At 45.7% G+C, this 8,231-nt stretch overlaps 1 long non-coding RNA gene across 1 annotated transcript; it reads right to left on the minus strand.

The window, feature by feature from the left end:
• Window positions 1-971: 971 nt before the first annotated feature.
• Window positions 972-7,316, minus strand: LOC128408598 (uncharacterized). The gene is made up of 3 exons (XR_008329129.1): window positions 6,919-7,316; window positions 6,032-6,136; window positions 972-2,468 (listed from the first exon to the last, which is right to left on the minus strand). It is a non-coding gene; the product is annotated as an uncharacterized LOC128408598 (long non-coding RNA).
• Between the last annotated feature and the right edge of the window lie 915 nt (window positions 7,317-8,231).

Genomic DNA, 8,231 nt, shown 5'->3' on the forward strand with positions numbered 1-8,231 from the left:
AGAGCTGGACCATAAAGAAGGCTGATCGCCAAAGAATTGATGCTTTTGAATTATGGTGCTGGAGGAGACTCTTGAGAGTCCCATGGACTGCAAGAAGATCAAACCTCTCCATTCTTAAGGAAATCAGCCCTGAGTGCTCACTGGAAGGACAGATCATGAAGCTGAGGCCCCAATACTTTGGCCACCTCATGAGAAGAGACGACTCCCTGGAAAAGACCCTGATGTTGGGAAAGATGGAGGGCACAAGGAGAAGGGGACGACAGAGGATGAGATGGTTGGACAGTGTTCTCGAAGCTACAAACATGAGTCTGACCAAACTGTGGGAGGCAGTGGAAGACAGGAGTGCCTGGCGTGCTCTGGTCCATGGGGTCACGAAGAGTTGGACACGACTAAACGACTAAACAACAACAAAATGTTATAATTGACCACTGTAGCTAAGTCCACAGTGTGTCCGTTGCAGAAGGTTGCTTCAAGCAAACCATGGTGAATATTGAATAAAGAGGTCATCTGGAGGAGCCCTTGGCTGAGAATTCCTCATATCTGAGAATTTCTAATTGTATTGGGGCTGAATCAATAATAGTCAGTGAGATTCCCTCCAAATGTTGCCAGACTGGTCTCCACCTCCCAGCGTCCCCATGCATTCATTTATTCTTTATTTTGTGATGCCAAGTGTGTGCATGGCCGTGTGTGAGTAGATCACATGTAGGTGAGGCGGGTGGTGCCTGTATCGGGAAGAAATGGCATGTGCTGTCTTTGATGCTGAATAGAATATTCCAAAATAAATCCGCTATCTATTTCAGACAGTTCTTTTTCTCTGCCTGCATTTGGACATGTCTTCAGGTATCCCTATCTCAGTTTGCATGATGGTTGCGGCTATCAAGAAGCAGGTTTTTGCCTGTTTTTGCATACATTTGGACACCATTTTGAAGCCAGATGACAGACCAGAAGCAAAATAGAATACAGACGACAAGTTCAAGTGCAAACTTTATTGAAAGAAAGCATTGAAGCATCTGAGAAAACAATATTGCAAGGTATTACTCTCATGTTATATCTGCATGCAAAACTAGCAATCGTTTTAACTATTATTAGCGAACTCTATCGTGATTGGCCACCTAGAACTCCCACCAGTCCAAACTACTTAAAAGCTTTGCTACGTTCCAGTTGCATTGAAATGTTCAGGAAAGAGAAAAGAGAACATTTGAGCTCTCCAACCAAGGAGGGGTTGGGAAGAACAGAGGGGTTCCATGAGCTCCAGGAAGAGATGAATTGAGAATCCAAAGGACAGGACCCAGGAGAATCTAGATGGAAGTGTCTCCAGCCCCTTACCTGACCATCGTGACTGACTGTGTGGAACGAGATGTTCTCAGAATGTAATTAGGAGCTGAGAAATCATCAGGGCCCTGCCAGAATTAGGGCAGATGCCTGTTATGCCAAAGTACGATCCCTCTCTAGGAATGGGGCTCATGATCATTCAGAGTTTGCAGAGAATCATGAGACTCAGACAGAGAACAGACCAAGATAGAAAACTGTCCTATGACTTGAGGCAGATGGTTTTGCTCACGAGCAGGCAGAGACCATCCAAGTTCACCCTCTTGTTTAATGAATCTCGTCACCATCCCTACCACAAAAGCTAGTATTTTTGATAACCTTTTCTGTGGTTTGCCCAGTTCTAGCAAGGGAGGGGAACTCTGGCCTCTGGGCATAAGGAAGCATTCTGGTCTTCCCCATTTGGCACAAGAGGCTATTTCAGAAGACCCCCACCCCAGCCCACATCCACCCTACGCCTGACTTCATATGAGGTCAGGTGTGGGGAAGGTAAGAGTAGACAGTGTAAAGCACCGCTTGGTAGGTGTCTATGAACTCATCAAGGAACATCCCACCCCACCCTCTTTCTGCAGTCAATTGCACACTTTTGTGGGGAGAAGTTACAGTGAAGGAATGCATAAATGAGTGGACACAAATGGGTGGTCCTCTTCTCTGGAACAGGAAGGAGGAGCAATTTAGGAACAGAATAGTAAAATCAGTCAAAACATAAGTCAGTTTCACAGCACAACGTTTTCATTTTAGTTTCATCTGATAGTTCCATTCCACATGCCCTTTTCATATGATCAGGGCCACATTCTTTGAAGGCTTTCACCAATTCACCAGTTTCAACTGGAGAGAGATAGAGAAGTATCTTTTTTGAGATTAACCAGTCAATGAAGATAATTTTATTGTATTAGTCCAAAATCCATACCAAAAGAGAGGACAAAGGTTACTCCTCACCCAACTCTGATCTACATTTACATCTAGAACAGGAAGGAGGAGCAATTCAAGAACAGAATAGTAAAATCAGTCAAAACATAAGTCAGTTTTACAGCATGACAATTTCTTTATTTCTCCCTTGACCTTTGCTTCCTGTCCACATTTATCTTTCAAACGTTCAGTGCCACAGTGTGTGAAGACTGAAACCAATTCACCAGTTGTACCTGGAGAGAGAAAGGAAAGTTTTGAGATTAACTAGTGAATGAAGGGAATTTTATTGAATAAGAACATAGTCTGTTCCAAAAGAGAAGACAAAGCTTATTCTCCACAGAAATATATATTTTACATTTTAAACTCAATCTTTATAAGTAAACTCAAAACCAAGCATAGGCAAACTCAGCCCTCCAGATGTTTTGGGACTACAATTCCCATCATCCCTGACCACTAGTCCTGTCAGCTAGGGATCATGGGAGTTGTAGTCCCAAAACACCTGGAGGGCCGCTTTTGCCTATGCCTGCTCAAAACAGAACTTTGAAATTATTCTGCTAAAATGTCAACATAAAAACAGAATAAAATTAAAGCATGTGAAAGATACATGTCCAAATAAAAGAAACAAATATAATAGTCTCCACCACTGTTGTCTAGGATAGATCCCGAATACCTTTCCCTCAGACTGGAAGTCTTTACTGCAAAATGGACCACTTTCCAAGTGACATTCCCATTAACTTCCTGTAACAGTAACCTTACTTTTCCTGTCCCTCTCCAACATTTCATCTTCTTAAGTAGTCCAATTTTTCTAGAAAAAGAGGTGCAGGAACTCACCATGAACTCCTCTCTTGTTGTCTTAGAATGGCAATGGCGACTATCTGAGAGGTGTCGGAACTGAGTTCCGGCAAGTTCTGGCTGAAAAAAAGCCCTGTTCTTAAGCAAGGTCCCTATATGCAATGCGGTTTAATACAAAAATATAGCTGGCATCCAAAGCCAGGAAGATTTTCCAGTACTGCTGCCCCACAGTTGCCCAGTCTGTCTTGCTGTGATATGTCCATGAATCTCCCCAGCTGCACAGTTGAACCCATGTGTTCAAAATGGAGTTGGGGGAAAGCTTTCTAATACTCTATTTTAATTGGAAATGTCCAGTATTTATCATATCGCTGCTGATACTTTCCACCTGCCGAGTGGTGCACAGTGTTTGACAAGGAAAGGACAGTCTTGTCATTTGTTCATTGACCGCTTTGTTCATTACTAAGTGAATTCAGAGCCTGTCCGGAAAATCTGAATTGTTGTACAGTAGCAGATTTATTGTTCCCTAGTGAAACTTGAGGCAATTCCATTTATTGAACATTCATCTTTATTTGCTCAAGGTTACATAATATCTGTGGCAGCCTTCAACGAAGCTTTACTCAGAGTATAGTGACTGAAATTAGTGGGTCTAACTTAGTCATGTTTATACATTCAGTATTTCTGAGTAAAACCTAGTTGAATACTACCTCAGACCCTCACTCTCTTATCCATTTTTATTATTAGTTTTACCATATCATGAATCCACAAGAACAGGAACAGCAAAACATTACAATAAATAAGTTGGCCCATTTTCTTAATTTTGATTGCTCCAGTATATAATATAAGAAATATGTCCCTTTTCTCTGTAAATAGGGTACTTCATTGCCCTTTTGGACCATTACTACGAGCTTTAACTTAACCATGCAAACTATGAAGCCGCTGGGAGAGATCATCAGGGGGTTTAGACTGGGTGTCCATCAATATGCAGATGATACTCAGCTCTACCTCTCTTTCAAATCAGAACCAGTGAAGGCGGTGAAGGTCCTGTGTGAGTGTCTGGAGGCGGGTGGAGGATGGATGGTGGCTAACAGATTGAGGTTGAATCCTGACAAGACAGAAGTACTGTTTTGGGGGGACAGGGGGCGGGCGGGTGTGGGGGATTCCCTGGTCCTGATTGGGGTAACTGTGCCCCTGAAGGACCAGGTGCACAGCCTGGGAGTCATTTTGGACTCACAGCTGTCCATGGAGGCACAGGTTAATTCTGTGTCCAGGGCAGCTGTCTACCAGCTCCACCTGGTACGCAGGCTAAGACCCTACCTGCCCGCGGACTGTCTTGCCAGAGTGGTGCATGCTCTAGTTATCTCCCGCTTGGACTACTGCAACGCGCTCTACGTGGGGCTACCTTTGAAGGTGACCCGGAAACTGCAATTAATCCAGAATGCGGCAGCTAGACTGGTGACTGGGAGTGGCCGCCGGGACCGCATAACACCGGTTCTGAGAGATCTGCATTGGCTCCCAGTACGTTTCCGAGCACAATTCAAAGTGTTGGTGCTGACCTTTAAAGCCCTAAACGGCCTCGGTCCTGTATACCTGAAGGAGCGTCTCCACCCCCATCGTTCAGCGCCGAGATCCAGCGCCGAGGGCCTTCTGGCGGTTCCCTCATTGCGAGAAGTAAGGTTACAGGGAACCAGGCAGAGGGCCTTCTCGGTAGTGGCGCCTGCCCTGTGGAACGCCCTCCCAGCAGATGTCAAAGCAATAAACAACTATTTTACTTTTAAAAGACAACTGAAGGCAGCCCTCTTTAATGTTTGATGCTGTACTGTTTTTAATATTCAGTTGGAAGCCGCCCAGAGTGGCTGGGGAAACCCAGCCAGATGGGCGGGGTATAAATAATAAATTATTATTATTATTATTATTATTATTATTATTATTATTATTGTAGTGATAAAGCGGGATATTAAATCCCAATTCTTATTCTTCTTGTTGTCAGAGCTTGGCAAGGGCCACACCATTTCAAAAAGTGTTGGAACCATGTGATCATTGTTGCTGTCTCTGGGAAGCTGTGCTGCTGATAATATGCCACAGAATACTTACCAAAAAATTAACAAAGCCACTTCTGAGCTGGAGAGGAGGTGGGGTTGTGGGCTTCACGCCCTCCCCCATGTGCACGAGGGAATCCTCGGCCGCGTCATCTCCCTTGTCAGCCAATCCGCTGACTCGGGAGGCATGGCCTGCCCTATTTAGGGCTGGCATGGCCGAGGATCTTCCTCTTTCGTTGCTCCAGCTGATCCGGTTTCCCAATTCTCCCCCCCCTCAGGCAGGCTCTTTGAGATTGCTGTGAACTTCGGTTGGTCGCCGTCAAGGGGCCTGGTAGGAATTTTTTCCACTTGGCAAATTGGCTCCAGCCATTTGGCTTTTCACCTACCTCGTAGCAAATCTTCACAACTACTCGGCATTGGCAGTTAGGCATTGGTAAGGGTATTGTTATGTAGATGAGAGGGAGGGGAGGAAGTGCCACCACCCTCCCCCACACCGAAGGGTAGTCCGGTCAAGCATTCCGGGGGGCGTTGCCCTGTCCAAAGCCTATGGAGGTGAGGGCCTAAGGCACGCCCCCGAGCGGTGACCCCAGGGGAGCTCCTAGTTGATGTGCATCAGCAGGACTCCCCCTTCTGGCAGTTAACCCTTTCCGGTCTTCATGCATTCAGGTTGAAGGTGGATAGTCAATAGGACTAATGCCTAAGCCAATACCGCTCATTTCTGTAACCAATAGAGTTGTGGCCGATTTTCACCCATTAACTTAAATCATGGTGTCACGTGTCTTTATTTCCAGTGGGGGGAAGCGGGAATTCGCCACGCAACTAAGGGAATGCACGGGCATCTGCTGTGGCCAAAAGGGGAAGCTTTGTTTACACTCTGCAGAATAGTAAATATGGAATACAAGGCTTTGTTTTCTACATTGAAGCGTAGCATAGAAAAAGGAGGAATGTCAACAGGAAACATTCCTTACCCGAAAAGCTTTCTATCTTCATACAATATGATCCCTCACATGTCACATCATGGGTTCTGCAAAACTTCACATCACCTGGATTGCAGATTCTGCATTTCACAGCATCTGTTGTAAGAGACATCATTTCATTTGAGGAGGGACGCGTCAATCTTCAATGACCTAACCCACCAAAATCCTGTTGGCCCACATAGCTGTCAGAATAGGTCCCACAACAGCAATAGCACAATTCTTTTTCTCTTGGAAAGTCAGACTATATTTGCATCTCTGTATATAGCATAGGATATGGAAATTGTATGCAAATTTATGGCAGGCTCCTGTGCCCCGAGACTAGCAACACCTTCCACCTAGACAGATGGACCTTCTTTCTTGAAGATGGCACACTCTGAATCGAAGCAATCGTCAGTCGGGTTTTCTGTGGATTGACGTTTGTTTGGATTCAGCTGAAAGTAGCGAGTTTTCCTGAAGAAAGTGGTGGGGGGAAATGGAAAACCCCTTGGCCCTTGCCTCAAAAGCACAGGATGAGCAGCAGTGTGCATGAGCCCTAAATCTCTCCAACTATACACATGCAACAAGAGGTGGGTGATTTGATTCACTTCTACAAACATAGGGAACTGCCTTGTCTATTTTGCCCCATTCTCAGGATACGCCACGATCTTCTCACTGAAACGTTCAGCTGGAGATGGTAGGTAAGGGATTAACTTGGGGCTTTCTTCACGGAAGGCAAGAGCTCTAACACTGAAATATCACAACCCCACTGAAAGAGGCATATATTCCACTCTTGCCCCAAAGTACATCCCCTCCGGGTTGCTCATAGATTCAACCTATGTAGAAGAGTGGCTTATTCTTGCTTCACCTGTTCAGGGACAGGAAGTGGGGACCATACTTACCTCCAGTCCTGAAGCAAAGCAGAACACAGAACGTAAGTAGCCAGACCTGAACCAAACGTTGGCCGCGGTTCTCAAGAAACAAGCTCTGCCCCATCGGAAAACCTTCTTGTATGAAGCCTTTTTGCTTTTGAAGGCTGACAGCTGAGAGACTATGGGATGGCAGGGCAGATCGGTATTAGTTGCTGAAGCTCTGGTCAGGAACACGCTGCTCAGTTTGAGGAGCCGGGTTCAAGACGTCCATTATATAAGGCTGGGAGGAATCCTCTTGGCTTCTTGCCTCATCCTGGTGGGCTTGAAAGGTCCAAGGAGCCTCTGGCAATATGCTGGGGTCACTCTGAAGGGTAGCGGAAAGTGAAGGCAATGGTTGTCTTGGGCCCTTTCAGGCATAAAGTGCTGATTGTTAGGACAAATCCAAATGGGCTGAGGGATCAGCTGAGTGGTGTACAGAATGTCCCTGACCTCAGGGGATGCCTGATGCTATCTTACGTGGGACACATGCCCACTCTTTCCATTGTGTTTTCTGTCCAGCTCTAGGTTTCATTGTAATACCATGATGTGCTGATCAGGAAACTCTCAACCAGCCTTCAGTAAAACAGAAAGGCTGAATGCTGGCTTTATGTTCCATATTCCTGATGCATTAATCATCACCATCACCATCACCATCTTGTTTGTATGCCGCCTTTCCACAGGCAAGGTATCAATTTACCATGTCCACCTGGGAAGGGGGGGGAGGGTTTTGTGTGTGTGTGTGTTACTCTTAGCATTAACTAATGAATCCCATGAGGGACAGAGTGTGCTTTCAAGCGGGGACAGGCATCAGAAACAACTTTGACAACAGATTTATGAACTGAAGGGCAGGTTTTGCTACCACTGTTTCCAAGTGCAGCGATTGACTTCCTTCCCATAGGAATGAATGGCAATTCTTCACTTTCAGGGGGTTAGGTCAAGTGTTGCAGTTGGGACATCTGTGGCCAGAAGCTTTGGATACGCCACTGAGCTCATCCTGAGATAAGGAGGTGGCCTGTTGAAATGCACCACATTGAGGAAACAGTGGTACCTCGGGTTACAGACGCTTCAGATTACAGACTCTGCTAATCCAGAAATAGTACCTTGGGTTAAGAACTTTGCTTCAGGATGAGAACAGAAATCACGCCGTGACACCAGCTCAGCGGCAGCGGGAGGCCCCATTAGCTAAAGTGGTACCCCAGGTTAAGAACAGTTTCAGGTTAAGAACGGACCTCCAGAACGAATTAAGTTCTTAACACGAGGTACCACTGTACTGTATATTGACACCCTAGAATGTGGCTGAAAGT

The sequence above is a fragment of the Podarcis raffonei genome, chromosome 2 (assembly GCF_027172205.1).
Source record: "Podarcis raffonei isolate rPodRaf1 chromosome 2, rPodRaf1.pri, whole genome shotgun sequence".
NCBI classification, from domain to species: Eukaryota; Metazoa; Chordata; class Lepidosauria; order Squamata; family Lacertidae; genus Podarcis; species Podarcis raffonei.